Source organism: Scyliorhinus torazame, chromosome 18, assembly GCF_047496885.1.
Source record: "Scyliorhinus torazame isolate Kashiwa2021f chromosome 18, sScyTor2.1, whole genome shotgun sequence".
NCBI classification, from domain to species: Eukaryota; Metazoa; Chordata; class Chondrichthyes; order Carcharhiniformes; family Scyliorhinidae; genus Scyliorhinus; species Scyliorhinus torazame.
The window spans coordinates 125684054-125702085 of NC_092724.1; the positions used below are offsets into that span (position 1 = coordinate 125684054).

General features: G+C 51.6%; 1 protein-coding gene across 12 annotated transcripts in view; it reads left to right on the forward strand.

Annotated features, from left to right (window-relative positions):
• Positions 1 to 18032, forward strand: part of tnrc6c1 (trinucleotide repeat containing adaptor 6C1) — an 881061-nt gene that overhangs the window by 317306 nt on the left and 545723 nt on the right. The window lies entirely within an intron of this gene.

Here is an 18032-nt window from a genome sequence, read left to right on the forward strand (position 1 = left end):
ACATATTCCAAGTAAAATTGGTTGCAATGAGCTATGAATAATAGTAGTGCTGTGTAGAGTTAATGACAATACCTGGGTATGGCTCTCTGCATGAATTCAATGGCAGCCGGTCCCTAATTTAATTACTTAAATTATTATAATGAGGAAGCGTGGCTTTGTTATTTTGAAAAGTAATTAGATCTATCAATTATATGCATTTTATTTAAAAAGCATCATCAAGTGTTTCACTAAAAACTGAAACAGGAGACTGCAAGAAAGAATACTGGGCAAGCAATGTGATTTTTAAATCAGGCAGCTAAATTTGGAATCATGTTTTCCTCATTGTCTTTAAATTAATGTCACTTATTGACCCTTTCCATTCTCTGAGTTGAATTATTGGTTCGAGACTTGCATCTGCTTATTTTTTTCCCAGCCTGAACTAAAGAGTTCCCCTCGGAGCATTTATCTGTTATTTTATATTAAATTATTAAGCAGAGTATTCATCATCTTTCCTGTTATGAATTTACCAAGTGAATAGTTTTTAAGCTGCAGATGGCAATTCTTCTAGGCTGGTGTTAGATGTAGGGTAGCATTGGACTAATTCAGTTGCTTGAGGGAAAAAAAAAGAGGTGCCAAAAATTAGGGAAAGTTTGGTTATGCCCCGAGTTGTGCCCTATAGCACTGTTGGCATGGGGGAAGCCCTCACAAAAGAAAAGGACAGGGGTCCCACTGCCAATTGCTTCCAGCGTGTTCCACACAGTGCCCCATGCCAGACAGAGCACTAACATTAATCTAAAGTTGTGCTCAGTGAAAATGGGACACATGTTTAAAGAATGGTCAGATAGGTTTGATTTCTGATGACACTCGGAAGTGACCAATCACATTCTTTATTTAGAGCTGCAGGATTCAGATGTGAAATGGATAGTTAGTTGTGAAGCACCACTAAAATGTTTCCATTTTCAAGATCAAAGTCAGGTCTTTCTAAACTTTTCTTGTTTTTTTTGTTTATTTCTTCCTTAACTCTGGGCAGCATGGTAGCACAGTTGCTTCGCAGCTCCGGGATCCCGGGTTCGGTTCCTGCCTTGGGTCGCTGTCTGTGCGGAGTCTGCGCCTTCTTCCCGTGTCTGCGTGGGTTTCCTCCGGGTGCTCCGGTTTCCTCCCACAGTCCAAAGATGTGCAGGTTGGGTGGATTGACTTAGCTAAATTGCCCCTCGTGTCCAAAAGTGTCAGGTGGGATCACGGGGATAGGGTGGAGGTGTGGTGCTTTTTACAAGGGCCGGTGAGGACTCGATGGGCCGAATGGCCTCCTTCTGCACTGTAAATTCTATGATTCTATGCCATGCTATGTGTGTGTTGGCAGTGTGAGAGAGGTCAGATAATGACGGCAATCAGGTATTCTGGCTGATTTGCCACACATGTTTGAAACTTGGTCGCCATGTGTTCACTGAACCTTCTGTTAATCACTCTCACCTGAACATGCGTTCAGTTGTAGAAGGGACCCCCTCCACTACTTAAAGGGACAGAACTGTGCCACTCCTTTCATTATGACCTGGAGCCTTGCATACTGGTGTGGGTTCATGGTGACATTGAAATTCTATGCAACCAGATCTTTTCAGACAGGAAGAATGACATTGTCAATTTCTCCCAGTATCCCCTCCATTGATGCATCCAGGAGTAATGGAGGCACGATATGCCAAGGGACGTGAGTACATTGCGTTATGTCCACAGAAACAGGATGAGCAAGTACATAGATTTGCCATGACGGCGGAATTTCCAATGTTTCAGGGACCCATTGACTCTACAAACGTGACTCTGTGGAACATCCATGTCAATAGTATAGGAACCACAGAAGCCACACTTTCATCAGTGTGCATTTGATGTGCACAGTATATTCAGCACATTATCAGGTACTCTGGGCCAGACTCCAAAAGTTGAGTTCCCTGGCCACCTGCTTGGGCTCCCTTATGTGGATGGTCATACTGGTCTCCTGTCCCCCATGAATCCATGCTCAATTTATCCTCCTGTGCACCTTCACAATTAAGGCCTTTGCCCCCATATCAGTGAACCACAGTCCTTGAAGATCCATTTCCCTTTTCATCATCAGCTTTTATTCTGTGCACCTTCCATTTAAGTTGAGTTCAGTGAAGCATTTGTCATGAAACCATCTGACATCTGTATCAACGGAAGATGGCCATACATCTGATTCTTTCAGATGGCCTAATCATGAATGCTTGGCTGAGCTCCAATAATTGATCAGCATAACAGAGGTCTGTTTCTATAGGTTGAAATGGAGCGTTAGCTTTGATTGATTGACATATGTATGAGATTATAATTAATTTTTCTTTGATCAGTTTTTTCGATGTCTGTGTGTTTATTTGAACAATGTTAAGAGATTAAAGCTTCTGTTATTGAAACTATGAATGATAGTGTTTATTGATCCTTTTATAAGATAAGTGCAGCAGGTTTTTTCAAAGAAGATTTTTGAATGGGTGTTTTTTAATGAACATTTCCATTGCTATGTAGGTGATTGGCTTATGACATGGTGCATACTGGATGGGTGGGCATGGGAGGGGTACGGGGGCAATTGAGGGGCATGGTAAATATGAGGGTGCATTGAGAGGCCATGGAAGGCATGGAGCAGGGCATGGGAGATATTCTGTGACATGGGTTAAGGAGGGGGCTTCAAGGAAGCATGGGTAGCCATGGAGGGGAAGAGGGATGAGTAATAAAGAGCAGTATGGTAGAGCTTTAAACTTACCCTTCAAAAGATTCCCAAGTCCAGACTGGTTCATGACTCCACTGAGGACCATGAAATTTGAGTCCTCGCAAAGCCTGCCAAATTCCACAAAAATTGTGTGGGGGTGAATCATTGAATCAAAGAATCCCTAAAGTGCAGAAGAAGACCATTCAGCCCATAGAGTCGACACCGACCCTTGGAAAGAGCACCCTACCTAGGCCCACGCCTCCACCCTATCACACTAAGGGGCAATTTAGCATGGCCAATCCACCTAATCTGCACATCTTTGGACTGTGGGAAGAAACCGGAACACCCAGAGAAAACCCAAGCAGAAACGGGGAGGAAGTACAAACTCCGCACAGATAGTCACCCAAGGAGGGAATTGAACCCGGGTCCCTGGCGCTGTGAGGCAGCAGCGCTAAGCCCTGTGGCACTGCGCCGCCCACTGAAGTATGATTTGCCTACCCCTCAATGGAACCAGCCAGGTCAGAAGTGCAGGGTGCAGGCTCGATGCCCGCACCCTTATCCCATCTTGCTGAAAATTGCCAACACCGGGAATGGGGCTGGGAATCAGGTCCCGCTCACCATTTTTAAAGACTTCCAAAGTCAGTCTGACTCCACAAAAATCCAGAGCATTAAATTTACATTTGCTACTAAACTAAAAGAGGCAGTGAAATTCGAAGAGACAACTCAGAAATGACTAAATATGTTGGACACAATCTGTAAATGAGCAAAACCGCAGCGGATGAAATTAAATGAAAAAACTGCTAAATGTTACAGATAGGAAGAAAAAATAGACCGGAAAAATAGACCAGCAAATGCTCCATGAATGAGGTTGAAATATTGAAGGAAAAAAACTGAAAGACACCAGCTAATCTTAGTAGATCTCAGCATGAATGAAGATGTCAAATCAATGCAGAATAGTAATAACAAAACCAATAGGACATAGCAAAACTTTACTACATAGCCAAAATAGTAGGATCTAAATAAGCGCAGTTAATGATCAAACAATGTAGTGCTCTGGCCAGACTGCACTTTGAATACAGAGCCCAGATTGGACTGCCAAGAAATAAGGAAGACATTGAAGAGCTGGGACAGTTCAAAGAGAAGCCACATGCTTAATATCAGGTCTGAGTTATGTGGCAAGAGTGGATAAAAAAGGGCAAAAAGGCTCAAACTAATAAATGGTAATTTTAGGACATTTTTATTCACTCAGCTTCATCAACTTGTGGAATAAATTTCCCAATGAGGAATGGATGCAAAAACCCTGAATCATTTAATAAGCAATGAGATGCAAGAACGGGAAGCAGTGGGTGTTGGGAGGGATGAAATGAAATGAAAATCGCTTATTGTCACAAGTAGGATTCAAATGAAGTTACTGTGAAAAGCCCCTAGCCGCCACATTCCGGTGCCTGTTCGGGGAGGCTGGTACGTGAATCGAACCGTGCTGCTGACCTGCCTTGGTCTGCTTTCGAAGCCAGCGATTTAGCCCTGTGCTAAACAGCTGATCTATGATGGGGTGGATGGCTTCCTCATCCCGAATTATCAGGAGCGCATTAAATTCAAGCTGTTTGAAACTCCTGTGTTGAATATTCTGGGAGCTACTAAAACTTGGATGAAATGTTTTTAATCTTAATTAATGGAGACATTCTTTATTGCTTACTTCCAATATTAAAACATTGTTGCCATAGACATCGAGATCTGTGTATATGCCAAAACATTTAACTCGGTGCTAGGTTTTATCAGGTCAACAATTTAATCATAGATCATAGAATTTACAGTGCAGAAGGAGGCCATTCAGCCCATCGAGTCTGCACCGGCTCTTGGAAAGAGCACCCTACCCAGGTCAACACCTCCACCCTATCCCCATAACCCAGTAACCCCACCCAACACTAAGGACCATTTTGAACACTAAGGGCAATTTATCATGGCCAATCCACCTAACCTGCACGTCTTTGGACTGTGGGAGGAAACCGGAGCACCCGGAGGAAACCCACGCAGACACGGGGAGAATGTGCAGACTCCGCACAGACAGTGACCCAAGCCGGAATCGAACCTGGGACCCTGGAGCTGTGAAGCAATTGTGCTATCCACAATGCTACCGTGCTGCCCTATGAAGAGGTATGTTCCAGAAACATATATATAGGCAGATTCAAATATGCCAGACAATGCTTGGAATGCGAGCATTAGCAGGTGATTAAATCTTTACAGATCCAGAGATAGGTAGAAATTACAGTGCAGAAGGAGGCCATTCGGCCCATCGAGTCTGCACCGGCTCTTGGAAAGAGCACCCTATCCAATGTCAACACCTCCACCCTATCCCCATAACCCAGTAACCCCACCCAACACTAAGGGCAATTTTGGACACTAAGGGCAATTTATTATGGTCAATCCACCTAACCTGCACATCTTTGGACTGTGGGAGGAAACCGGAGCACCCGGAGGAAACCCACGCACACACGGGGAGGATGTGCAGACTCCGCACAGACAGTGACCCAAGCCGGAATCGAACCTGGGACCCTGGAGCTGTGAAGCAATTATGCTACCCACAATGCTACCGTGCTGCCCCAGGTTAAAGAGGTATGAATTGTGTCAAGCCAGGACAGTTGGTAGGAGTTTGCAGGCCATTGATGGGGGATGAATGTAATGCGACATGAATCCCAGGTCCCGGTTGAGGCCGCACGGTCTTTTCCCTTACCTTCCTCTGATTGCATCAGCGTGTGAGCGAATCTGAAGATGCTTACTTTGTCTTTACTGTCATTCGAAAAGGGCAAAGCTGACGTTTTTATAGAAATAACAGGAACATTGTTGAAGAATAGTTTTACTTTAATACTTAAAAGGTGACTCAGAAACCTTTTGGTTAATGTGTAAGTTTTTTTAACCATTTCAGAAAATGAGTTGCATGCTTAAACATAGAAATATCGCTCTAAAGCCAAAACCTTCAATGGTAAAGGGTAGAAAACAATTCTACCATATTTCCTTTCGAAGACTTCTGAGAATGTAACAATTACCTAAGTAATTAAATCGGTGACGTCTCCTATTCTGACTTTTTAAAATGAGAGTACAAAGATATCTCATCCTCTGGAGGATAACTTGAAGATTATTTTTGGGATTAAAAAAAAAATTAATGGCATGTCAAACCAAACTTCCCTAATCCAAGCAGTCCTACCTTGGTGTGTGTCTATTAAAATGATACACATGATGGGTGGCACAATGTGTGTTTCATTGTACCATATGTTGCCTTGGAAATGAAACCAGGATGTGGCAGAAAGATAAATGACTGCACACTGCTGAGCTGATCCACATTTGAAATGGTGGGCTTGCTGAAAGAGGACCAATGCTTTGCTGGCTGAAAATTGATTTTCAGAAATCAATGAAGAAAATAAGTTTGAAATATTTTTAGGAGTCAGATTGAATTGAATTGCAATTTGCTGGTTGGATGGCAATATTGTTAATTTTCAGGCAATTTAGAACATGACACAATGGCCTTGGTTAATGGTAAGGTTCTCAGTGTCAGATTGGGCGTAATTTCCTGGTTACTTCCCGACAGCCAAGACAGCGAGATTGTGGCCCGTATTTAACAGCACATAGTGTTGAATATTATGCCCCACAAGCTTCACGCCAGTACTCGCTGTCCTGCCAGCTGATTTGCCAGGCTTGTGCCCGGCAGCACCCCGATGACAAGAGGGAGCTGCTTTTGAGCGCTCCCTCCGAACTCACTCCCAGTCAGCACACGAACATGGCACCACTGAGACTTGCTCCATGCTTTGGGGATGCCGACCTGGCCAGGCGTCCCGACACTGTGGAGGTGATACGGGACACCCTGTTCCCCCAAGAGGTTGGAGGACCAGCTGCACTAACGCTAATTCCACCTGGGATGCAGTGGAAGTAGCCATTAGTTCTTACAGTGTGTCCTGGAGGACATACAGTGCAGGAAGAATACCAACAACCTCCACAAGGGTATGTTAACACCGGCCCCCGGTATCAGTTCTGCCTGCCATCCCCCCTGACTTTGCCCTCGCAACCCCAAACAGGTCAGCAGCTGGCACCTCACACCCTCGCCACATCCGGTCACTGTGCTTCTGCCCCAGTACACCCCGGCACCCACCAGCACAACCCCTCCATGTCCAGGTGCAGTGCCTGTGGTAAGCCACTATGTTCCTATATTAAGGGTTGTACGGTAGAACCTGAACTACAGGTTCACCTGGGCCCCTGCATGCTAGCTCCGCCCAGGAGCCGGGTGATAAATATGCGTGGCCTTCAGCTCGCAGCCATTTCGTCAGCTGCTGTAGGAGGCCACACTTCAGATACTAATAAATCCTCAGTTTGAATTCAACTTTGTCTCCAGCCAAATTGATTGTGCCTCAATTTATTAGTATCTGATTCAGAAGATGGACCTGCGGATTAAACCAGATCGACTGCAGCTGGATCCAAACGCAAGCGACGCCAGAAAGGACTTTCAGCACTGGCTAGCTTGTTTTGAAGCGTATATCAACGCGGCGCCGACCCCTGTTCCAGAGGCTCAGAAGATTCAAATCTTGTACTCCAGACTCAACTCTAAAATCTTCCCGTTGATCCAGGATGCGCCCAATTACGCTGACGCTATGACCCGACTCAAAGAGAATTATGAGCAGAAGACGAACACGCTCTTCGCCAGACACGCGCTCGCAACGCGTACTCAAATACCTGGTGAGTCAATCGAGGACTTCTGGAGGGCCCTGATCCCACTAGTTTGGGACTGTGACTGCCAGGACGTTACAGCTAAGGAGCACGCGCGACCTCGCAGAGACTAAAACAGTAGCGCTTTCCATGACGGTCGCCCTGCGCAATGTGCAGTCCTACGCCCCCAGCCGCGCGGCCCACTCCTCCTACGCTTCAAGGGCCCCACAGGCAGCCGCCCCAGCGGGGGCACTACCCACCCAATACGCCTGTGATATGCGCCAGCCAGTGATCTCTGGGGGACCCGATGCTATTTTTGCAGCCAACAAAGACACCACTGCCAACGCTGCCCGGCCCGCGCTGCCCTTTGTAAGGCCTGCGGGAAGAAGGGCCACTACGCAGTGGTGTGCCAGGCCCGCTCAGCGGCAGCAGTCACCCCCACCACCCCTGGTCACGGACAATGGGCACTGCTATCCTCCCCTCCTCCCCAGGCCACGTGCGAGCAACGGGCGCCGCCATCTTCTCCCCCGCATAACACGTGCGTTTCATGGATGCCGCCATCTTGCTCCACCCCCGCAACGTGCGTTCCATGGGCGCCGCCATTTTTTGACCCCCAGGACCTCCGGGCACCGCCATCTTGTCCACCCCGCAGCACATGGAGACCAACGGCATTTCAGGACCCCGACACAGCGGCCACCCCACTACCCGACGATCAACCACGACTCGCATCCATGGTAATCGACCAGTCCAGCCCCCACACTCTGACCAACACAACCACCAGCGTGAAAGTCAACGGCCACGTGACCTACTGCGTACTGGACTCCGGGAGTACCGAGAGCTTTGTACATCAAAATACGGTAAGGCGCTGCACCCTTAAAGTACACCCTACCAATCAAAGTATCTCCCTGGCCTCCGGATCCCATCGCATAGCGATCCGGGGGTACTGCACGGTCACGCTCACAGTCCAGAGCGAAGAGTTCCACGGCTTTCGCCTCTACGTCCTCCCTAACCTCTGCGCTGTACTTATCCTCAGCCTGGATATTCAGTGCAATCTCCAGAGCCTGACCCTTAAATTCGGCGGATCCTTACCACCCCTCACTGTGTGCGACCTCGCGACCTTAAGGTCGATCCTCCTTCCCTCTTTGCCAATCTAACTCCAGATTGCAAACCCGTCGCCACCAGGAGCAGACGGTACAGCACCCAGGACCTGGCCTTCATCAGGTCCGAGGTCCAGTGGTTGCTTCAGGAGGGAGTCATCGAGGCCAGCAACAGCCCCTGGAGAGCTCAAGTGGTAGTGGTTAAGTCTGGGAGAAAAGTCGAATGGTCGTCGACTACAGCCAGACCATCAACAGGTACACGCAGCTCGACGCGTACCCCCTCCCATGCATATCTGACATGGTTAACCAGATTGCTCAGTACCAGATCTTCTCAACGGTGGACCTGAAATCCACTTACCACCAGCTCCCCATCTGTAAATCAGACCGGCTATACACCGCCTTCGAGGCAGACGGCCGGCTATATCACTTCCTTAGTGTCCTCTTCGGCGTCACCAATGGGGTTTCAGTCTTCCAAAGTGAGATGGACCGAATGGTCGACCGGTACGGCTTGCGGGCCACGTTTCCGTACCTAGACAATGTGACCATCTGCGGCCATGATCAGCAGGACCACGACGCCAACCTCGCTAAATTTCTCCACACGCCACTCTCCTCAACCTCACGTGTAACAAGGAGAATTGTGTGTTCCGTACAAACCGCCTAGCCATCCTCAGCTATGTGGTCCAGAACGGAGTTCTGGGGGACGATCCCGACCGCATGCGCCCCCTCATGGAGCTTCCCCTCCCACACTGCCCCAACGCCCTCAAACGCTGCCTGGGGTTCTTCTCGTATTACGCTCAGTGGGTCCTAAACTATGCGGATAAGGCCCGCCCACTCATACAGTCCACTCATTTCCCCCTGACGGCAGAGGCCCAACAGGCCTTCGCCCGGATCAGAGCTGATATTGCCAAAGCTGGAATGCACGCTGCAGACGAAACACTTCCTTTCCAAGTAGAAAGCGACGCATCGGGCGTCGCCCTTGCCGCCACCAGGCAGGCAGGCCCATGGCACTCTTTTCCCGCACTCTCCATGCCTCCGAAATTCGGCACTCATCCGTCGAAAAGGAGGCCCAGGCTGTCGTTGAGGCTGTGCGACATTGGAGGCATTACCTGGCCGGCAGGAGATTCACTCTCCTCACTGACCAACGGTCGGTAGCCTTCATGTTCAACAACTCAAAGCGGGGCAAGATCAAAAATGACAAAATCTTGCGGTGGAGAATCAAGCTCTCCACCTACAACTACGAGATTAAGTATCGCCTTGGCAAACTCAACGAGCCCCCAGACGCCCTATCCCGAGGTACATGTGCCAGCGCACAGGTAGACCGACTCCGGACCCTGCACAACAGCCTTTGTCACCCAGGGGTCACTCGGTTGTACCACTTCATTAAGGCACAAAATTTGCCCTACTCCGTCGAGGAAGTAAGGACGATCACCAAGGACTGCCAGGTCTGTGCGGAGTGCAAACCGCACTTCTACCGGCCGGACCGTGCGCACCTGGTGAAGGCCTCCCGCCCCTTTGAACGCCACAGCGTGGATTTCAAAGGCCCCCTCCCCTCCTCCGACCGACACACGTATTTCCTCAGTGTGATCGATGAATACTCCCGTTTTCCCTTCGCTATCCCATGCCCCGACATGACGTCTGCCACCGTCATTAAAGCCCTTAATTCTATCTTCACTCTGTTCGGCTTCCCCTCCTACATCCACAGTGACAGGGGATCCTCATTCATGAGTGATGAGCTACGCCAGTTCCTGCTCAGCATGTGTATCGCCTCCAGCAGAACGATGAGCTACAACCCCCGGGGAAACGGACAGGTAGAAAGGGAGACTGGGGCGGTATGGAGAGCCGTCCAGCTGGCCCTACGGTCCAGAAATCTCCCGGCCTCCCGCTGGCAAGAGGTCCTCCCTGATGCACTACATTCCATTCGCTCATTACTTTGCACTGCTACTAACAGTACACCGCATGAACGTCTTTTTGCCTTCCCCAGGAAGTCCACATCCGGGGTATCACTCCCAACTTGGCTCACAGCTCCGGGAACCGTGCTTCTCTGTAAACATGTGCAGCTCCACAAGGCAATTCTGTTGGTGGAAAGGGTGCACCTGCTCCACGCAAACCCACAGTACGCCTACGTGGCGTTCCCCGACGGCCGCCAGGATACCGTCTCCCTCAGGGACCTGGCACCAGCAGGTTCCACCCCCACACCACCCCCGTCGTCCCCGACGCCACCCTCCCCTCTCCCGCCGCCCCCATCACCCCCCCTAGGACAGTCCGTCCTCCCCCTGCCCACCCCCGTTGATGAAGAGGATTTTGGCACGCTCCCGGAGTCAACTTCGACCACGACAGTGCCAACATCGCCGGCTCCACTTCGTCGATCCCAGAGGACGATCAAGGCGCCGTACCGGCTGAACCTCTGACTGGCCCACCGTATGACCAGAGACATTTTTTTGCATTGTTCTGTAAATATTAAAGATTGCGAATTGTATATAGTTATCCACCACCCCCGCCGGACTCAATTTTAACAGGGGGTGAATGTGGTAAACCACTGTGTTCCTATATTAAGGGTTGTACGGTAGAACCTGCACTACAGGTTCACCTGGGCCCCTGCATGCTAGCTCCGCCCAGGAGCCGGGTTATAAATATGCGTGGCCTTCAGCTCGCAGCCATTTCGTCAGCTGCTGTGGGAGGCCACACATCTGATACTAACAAAGCCTCAGTTTAAATTCAACTTTGTCTCCAGCCAAATTGATCGTGCCTCAGCGCCTACACATGCTACCTGCCATAGATCCCCCGAATGTACCAACCACGTGATTTACAATGCCCCCTCTATGTCCCTGCAGGAAAAGTTCACCAATAATAGGCATGAAAGGGGCAAGACGGATGGTAGAGTTCCAGACATCAGAGTCCTCACATTAGAGTCCTCACCACCTATGAGGAACGGGCGCTGGAGATTACAGGGTTGCCTGAGGACAGAGCAGTCACCAACAGCAAAGTTGGCCTGCGCTGCAGAAATGAGGTTCCACTGCTCTTTCACCCAGGTGACCTGCTTCAAATGAGTTGTTCATGTCAGGCTAAATCATTCTTCCCTCCCACTGACCGCATGTCACTTCTCTTGCAGAATGCGCACAAGATGGGACAGGCCTGCTAGATCCTCGGAGTCAGCTGAATCCCAGTCAGATGCCAAACCTCTGGGTAAGGTTACCCCAGAGCTGATGCAGGGCACGGCTGTGAGATTCAGGAGGTGATATCAACTACATTCCGGCAAAGTGCATGGCCGATTGGAGGAGTCCCAAAGGCTACGGGTGCAGGAGATGGTGTCAGCAATGCGGCCAACATTGCTCGGTACGGTCACAGTGGAAAGCCTGCAGCATGACTTCAGCGCCTTGAGTGATGGTGTCCTGGAGTGGTGGTGTCCAAGGCGTGACTCAGTCAGCGACAGTCATGGCTGAGGGGCCTGACATCATGTCCCTGTCACTGAGGGACGCGTCCCAGATGCAGGTCCTCGCCGGGCTCATCCTCCAGCCCCTCATGATCCGGCCCCTCCCCAGACTCTAGGCTGCTAGGTTGTGGAGAGCACAGAAGACGACCACAAATTGGGAGGCTCTCTGGGGGGTGTATTGCAGTGCACCCACCAGAGCAGTTCAGCCATCGGAACCGCATTTTGAACAGTTCGATGCACCGTTCAATGACAGCCCCAGTCGCCACATGGGCCTCATTATATGGGGTCTCGTTTTGGTCTCCGGATTCCACACTGGCGTCATCAGCCAGGACCTCAGCGGGTATCCCCTATCTCCGAAGAACCAACCCGCTCCAAAGAACCAACCCGTCATCCTGAGGTGGTCCTCGAAGACGTGGGGGATCTCCAAGTGTCCCAGGATGTTCCTGTCATCCACGCTGCCCAGAAAGCATGCGCACACGTGCTTGATCCAGAGGCAGGGGTCACACATGAACTGAACATTCAGGGAGTGGAAACCCTTCCTGTTAATGAAGATCACTCCCTAATGCCCCAGTACGCGCAAGGAGACATGCGTGCCATCAGATGGTGGGCATCTTGATGGGTTTGGTCCAGCTCAGAGTTGATAAAGTCAGCTGCCTGGGCATACATGGCATCTGTGACCTCACGGATGCATTTGTGGGCTGTAGCTTGTGATATGCCATACACGTTCCCACTTGAGCCCTGGATTAATCCAGTGGCATAATGATTCAAGACTGCGGTGATCTTCACGGCCTCCGAAAATGGCCGACGTCCTCCTCCTCCACAGGGTGCCAAGTCCGCGAGGACTTGGAATGGGTGCCACACCATCTCCTCACCTGGGGCATCTGTTGTCCATCATCTCCTTGTATGACCAGCGACACCTGTATACCTTGGGCCATTTCCAGCGTCCAACTCTGGCTCCCTCCTTGGCCTGATGAGCGGCTGGATGTTCAGGTGGTGCAGCGGCCCCCTGCACATGGGGTGCGGCCTCCAGCCTGCATTGACACAACTGCCACCAACAACCCGAGGGCTGCCGCTGTGGAGTCAACAACACTATCCATTGTGGCATCTGTAAGGAATTGGAGACAGAGAGAGACCGACGATCAATTCGGGCTTCCACCCCGGGGCCTCTTATCCCCCGAGCCTCTCCAACCTTCTTTCAGAATGCCATTCAGCGAGCCAGTTGTGCTGGGAGAACCCCATTCTGCACACTCACTCCCAACCACAACAGGAGCCCTGAGACCCCAGACCCCTGCCGGGAACATTAACGAGACTGTGCTCTGGTGCATTCACATACACCATCTGGTCGTGGGGGTTTTCCCAGTGCTGAAGCCCAGCTGTAGTCTTTGAGTGTTGGCTGCTGCCTCTGTGGTGCTGACGCCTCCAGGGTCCAGGCAAAGTGTCCAGGCCTCACAGATTGATTGAAATGCTAGGCAATAACACTCGTCTGACACATGGCATGTGTACCCATGCGAATGCACTTGGGAGCTATGAAGTGCTCACATAACTAACAATGCCAATTGCTTATTAGCAATTACCTTCAGCTATGCAGCTAGAGGTTGCTCACAGTCAAAAGGAGTTAAAGTGACCATCAGCATATAACCAAAAACAGGGCTCTATCCTGGAGGTTTTTGGTAGGTCAGACAGGCAGCACCTTTAGTTGCCCCTATTATGGGTATACACACTATTGGGGATGGCTGGCCCCCCAGATATTACACCCCTCATCCCCCCCCCCCCCAGCACAGAGGTGATCCTTGATCTATGACACCCAGCTCCAACACCATCACCCTCAAGCACTGGGGACAGCTTCATTGCTTCTGGTTGCATGCTGTGAATGGAAATGGCTACTCACCTCCTCAGTTCCCCATAGCAATCGTTGCGCTAACATCACATTTTTAAAAAGGAGTGCTAAACAGTGCCCACGTGACCTCTGGCTGGGGAGCCGGTTAGTTCCCAGGAGGCCATTAGATTACATCTCGCTAATGAGATGGAGATTGGTCTTAATTGGTGTCAATTGATGCCTCGCAACGTCTGGGCAGGATTCGGAACCCACCACCGGGAGGGGCTGGTGAGAACGCAAACCGATTCACGCCCGGCATGGATCATGATTTTGGCCTCTCCCGCTATTTAACCGGCACGCCCGAAATTGCGGCGGGCGCAAGGCGGCAGTTAAATCGCGCCCAATAAATACATAGCACTCAGTGTCCCCCAAAGAAAATGGAGTGGTGTTGCCAATTAAACAAATTACTCAGTTAACAACGGCAAGTTTTTATTGCTCGCTGTGGTAGAACAAAGAAAGCACAGCTGGATTGATCCTGAACTGAATTGTGTTTTCTCGGGTAGCCATGAATTTGAGCTGTGACTGATTTTGTTTTGAAATGAAATTTGCATTAAGTGCTTGTTTTGATTTTCCTGATCTGTATAGAGTAATCCATTACATTAGCCTCGCTTCCTCTGAGACCGAGCTGAGCTGTGTGGAAAATTTCAAGGAGGTGGTAGCTTGCATGGTTAGCCTTTTAGGGTTGTTTGTGAACAGAGTTGATTAGCATGCCATTCTGCATCGGTTACCATGACAACAGGTTTCAAATGGATTTGAGAGTAGCGGCACTTTCGGGACACTAGACATCCCAAGTAGGTCTGGAGTTGGTTGACAAAAAAAAGGGATTTTTTTTTTTACATTGAGATTAACTGGATGTGCTCATTAAATACATGTGAAAAGCAGACGAGCATGCTTTTCTGTCATTAAGACGAGTAATCACGTGATAGTTAAGCTGTTAGTCTTTGTAATTGCAAGATGGGTCAGTGACATTCCTCCCAAAGGCAAATGAAGAATAAAGGCAGCGCTGAGTGAGCAATGTCTTTATCGCATGAGGGTTGGCAACCAGGAAGCTGAAATGAATGAAAACCATTCCTTAAGGCTAATTGCTCTGTTAACTCTCACTTCAGAAGATGAAGACATAATTAAGGGTAGACAGGAACACAGAAATGAGCCATATAAAATGCATCCTGTGGAAGGTTGCAAGTTGTGAATAATCTTTTAATTTTGGCAAAGCGCTATAAATTTTACAATTGTGATATTCCATACAGTAATATTGCAGGGTACAAAATTTAAGAGAAAATATTAAGCAGATTTTCATTTGCGTAAATGCTCTTCAATGGCAGACATGTTGGTTTATAGTCATTTAGAGGCCCACAGAGATTATATACTTCTCTGAAGCTTCCCCTGTGGTCCGGTATGAATAGGATAGACGGTAGGACCTGTGGTCTTTTTAAAACAAACTTGTTATCAGGATGAATTTTCAATGACTCAGGAGATGTTACAGAACGTAGGAATTACGGGCGCGATGCTCCGCTCCCGCGACTAAGTGCCCACGCCGTCGTGAACGCCGTCGAGTTTCATGACGGCGCAAAACGGCCCCGATCGCGATCGATTCAGGGCCCGAAAATGGGCTGGGAGCGGGGCCGCGAGGAACTCGGGGCGTAGCGCGAAAGCAGCATCGTAAGCGCGCGACACCCAAATGACGCGGCGCTGCGCCAATTGGCGCGATCCGTGCATGGAAGGACCCAGGAGAAGGAGAAGGAGAAGAGATGGCTGAGCCCCGAAGAGCCACACTGAGGTTCCGGAACACGGACCTGGACACCCTCCTCGATGAGGTTGAAAGCAGAAGGGCCACCCTCTGCCCAAGACGTGGGCATCGCCAACCTTCCAGCATGGTGAGGCGCGGTTGGCGTGAAGTTGGCACCGCTGTGAGTGCTGTGGGGCACCCCACCCCCCCCCCCCCCCCGGTCCGGAAGAAGCTGCACGACCTCATTCGGGCTGCCAGGGTAAGTGCCATGGGGGTGCCCCCGGGTCACAACCAATCCCCCCCCCCCCATGCACGAGGGGGGAAGTGGGGTGGGGGGTTGGGGGGAGTGGGGGGGGGGTTCAGGGTGCACAACGTTGTACTCGACCCACATGAGCACCGGTACCCCCCCTGGATAGATGCCACGGCGTGGCTCCAACTGTCTCCTCACCCAGCATTAATATAGCCTATATCTGCACGCCCTGATGATACCCGCCTAATTGTGATGCTTGATCCAACCCCCCGCCCCCCCCCCCCCAGGACAAGACAGCTCACAACCAACGTGAGCGTATGAGAACTGGAGGGGGTTCTTCTGTGCTGCACTCCCTAAATGTTCATGAGTAGAGGGCCCTGGACATCGCTGGGGGATCCCACACCCGAGAGGTCGCGACATGCCAGGTCGGAGGCGCAGAAGCAAGTGAGACAACCCTGCATGAACTCACCCCCCCCCCCACCCCCACCCAACCCGTCATCGCCCCCCCTCACACTCTAGCCACTGCACCCTCGATCCCGTCCCCCCTCACACTGGCCACTGCACCCTCGATCCCCTCCCCCCTCACACTCTGGCCACTGCACCCTCGATCCCCTCCCCCCTCACACTGGCCACTGCACCCTCGATCCCCTCCCCCCTCACACTCATGCCACTGCACCCCCGATCCCCTCCCCCCTCACACACTGCCCCCACGACCACCATACACCCGGCCCAGCGTGTCTAACGAACCCCATATCGTTGTGTTCCCCAGGTCCAGCCGCCGAACGTTCAGGGTCGTCTCGGCCAAGACAAAGCCGACCATCTCCAACCTCAAGCGCACCCAGGGACGCACGCCAGAGGGTGGCAGTCGGTCGGACAGGAGGGCCATCCTCTCAGTCTGGGACGCTGGACGGGGACGCACATACGAGGGACAGAGACAATACTGAGGGGCACAGGACGGACAGTGACGATGACGCACAGAGAACGGCCACACAGTCCACGGATTCACCTGGAGGGCAACATGACATGGGCCACTTGCACCTTGCGCCAGGCCATGAGGGGGGACAAGACTTCCTAACGGATGATGACCTCGAGCTAGCGGCACTGCTGTCTCCCACACCATCCACCATCGCAGAGACACTCACCTCGGTTGGGCAGATAAGTGATGAGGCTCCCGGGTCACGGTCTGGTGAGCACCACACAGCCGAGCCGGTACAGCAGGTGGAGTTTGGAGCAGCCGAGGGGTTGGACGGTCGGAGGCCAGTCCAGGCCCAGCAAACAGCTGCCGCCCAGATGGTTCCCGGGTTCCTGGATGTACTTGACCCACCCGGACAACCAATGCATGTGGACACCGAGGGACTGAATAACGGGATGAGGGCCATCTTCCAGGACCTGCACACACAGCTGGAGGAGTCCATTCGCATCCAGGAGCAGGGAGTGGTGCCGCTCATCGCAGGCCGACACTGCACGGGTGGCGTCCGCCATGGAGGCAATGGGTGAAACGGTTTCGGCCATTGGTCAGGTTCTGCAAGGCGTTGGGCTTCACGTGCACGCGTCATCCATGGCCCGGGAGAGGGCTGCCCTCTCGCAGGTAGCCATGCGCCAGAGCCAACACGACATTGCCGCCGCTCTCCGGGCCCTGGCCGAGTCTCACCATGCCATGGCCCGGTCCCAGCAGGCAATGGCACAGTCCCAGCAGTCAGTCGCGGAGAGCATAGACCACCTGGCGCACGTCATGGATGGTGTAGCGCACTCGCATGTTGAGATAGCACAGTCCATGGCAGGAATGTCACACTCCCTGGGCTCCGTCCCTGCGGACATTCGGACTGTGGTCGATACCGCTGCAGGCCTCCAGGACTGGCAGCGCCAGGTGTCGGTGGTGCGACGGGGCATGTCTCCGATCGCATCTCCGTCCCACAGTGAGACCCGGGGGCCACCAGGCTCCCCAAGGGAGGAGGAGGTTCTGGGGCCCGTTCCGGTACCTCCAGCAAGGGATGTCCCGGGACACTCGGCCTCCCCCGTTGCGTCCCTGGCGGTCAGCGGGCAGGACGCCTGCCGAGCAGCCTGGCCCATCGAAGCCGGGCCGCCACAGGAAACACGTGCCGATGCGTCATGCCATGTCAGCCATGTTGCAGGGCGTGATTCTCAGCAGACCGCCTCCACTCCTGCTGAACCATCTGGGGAGACACCTAGACGTAGTGGTAGGGCCCGTAAGGCAAAGAAGTTAGGCACATAAAACGTTGACACGGGTGCAGGGCACAGTTTAGTTGTAGGGGGTAGG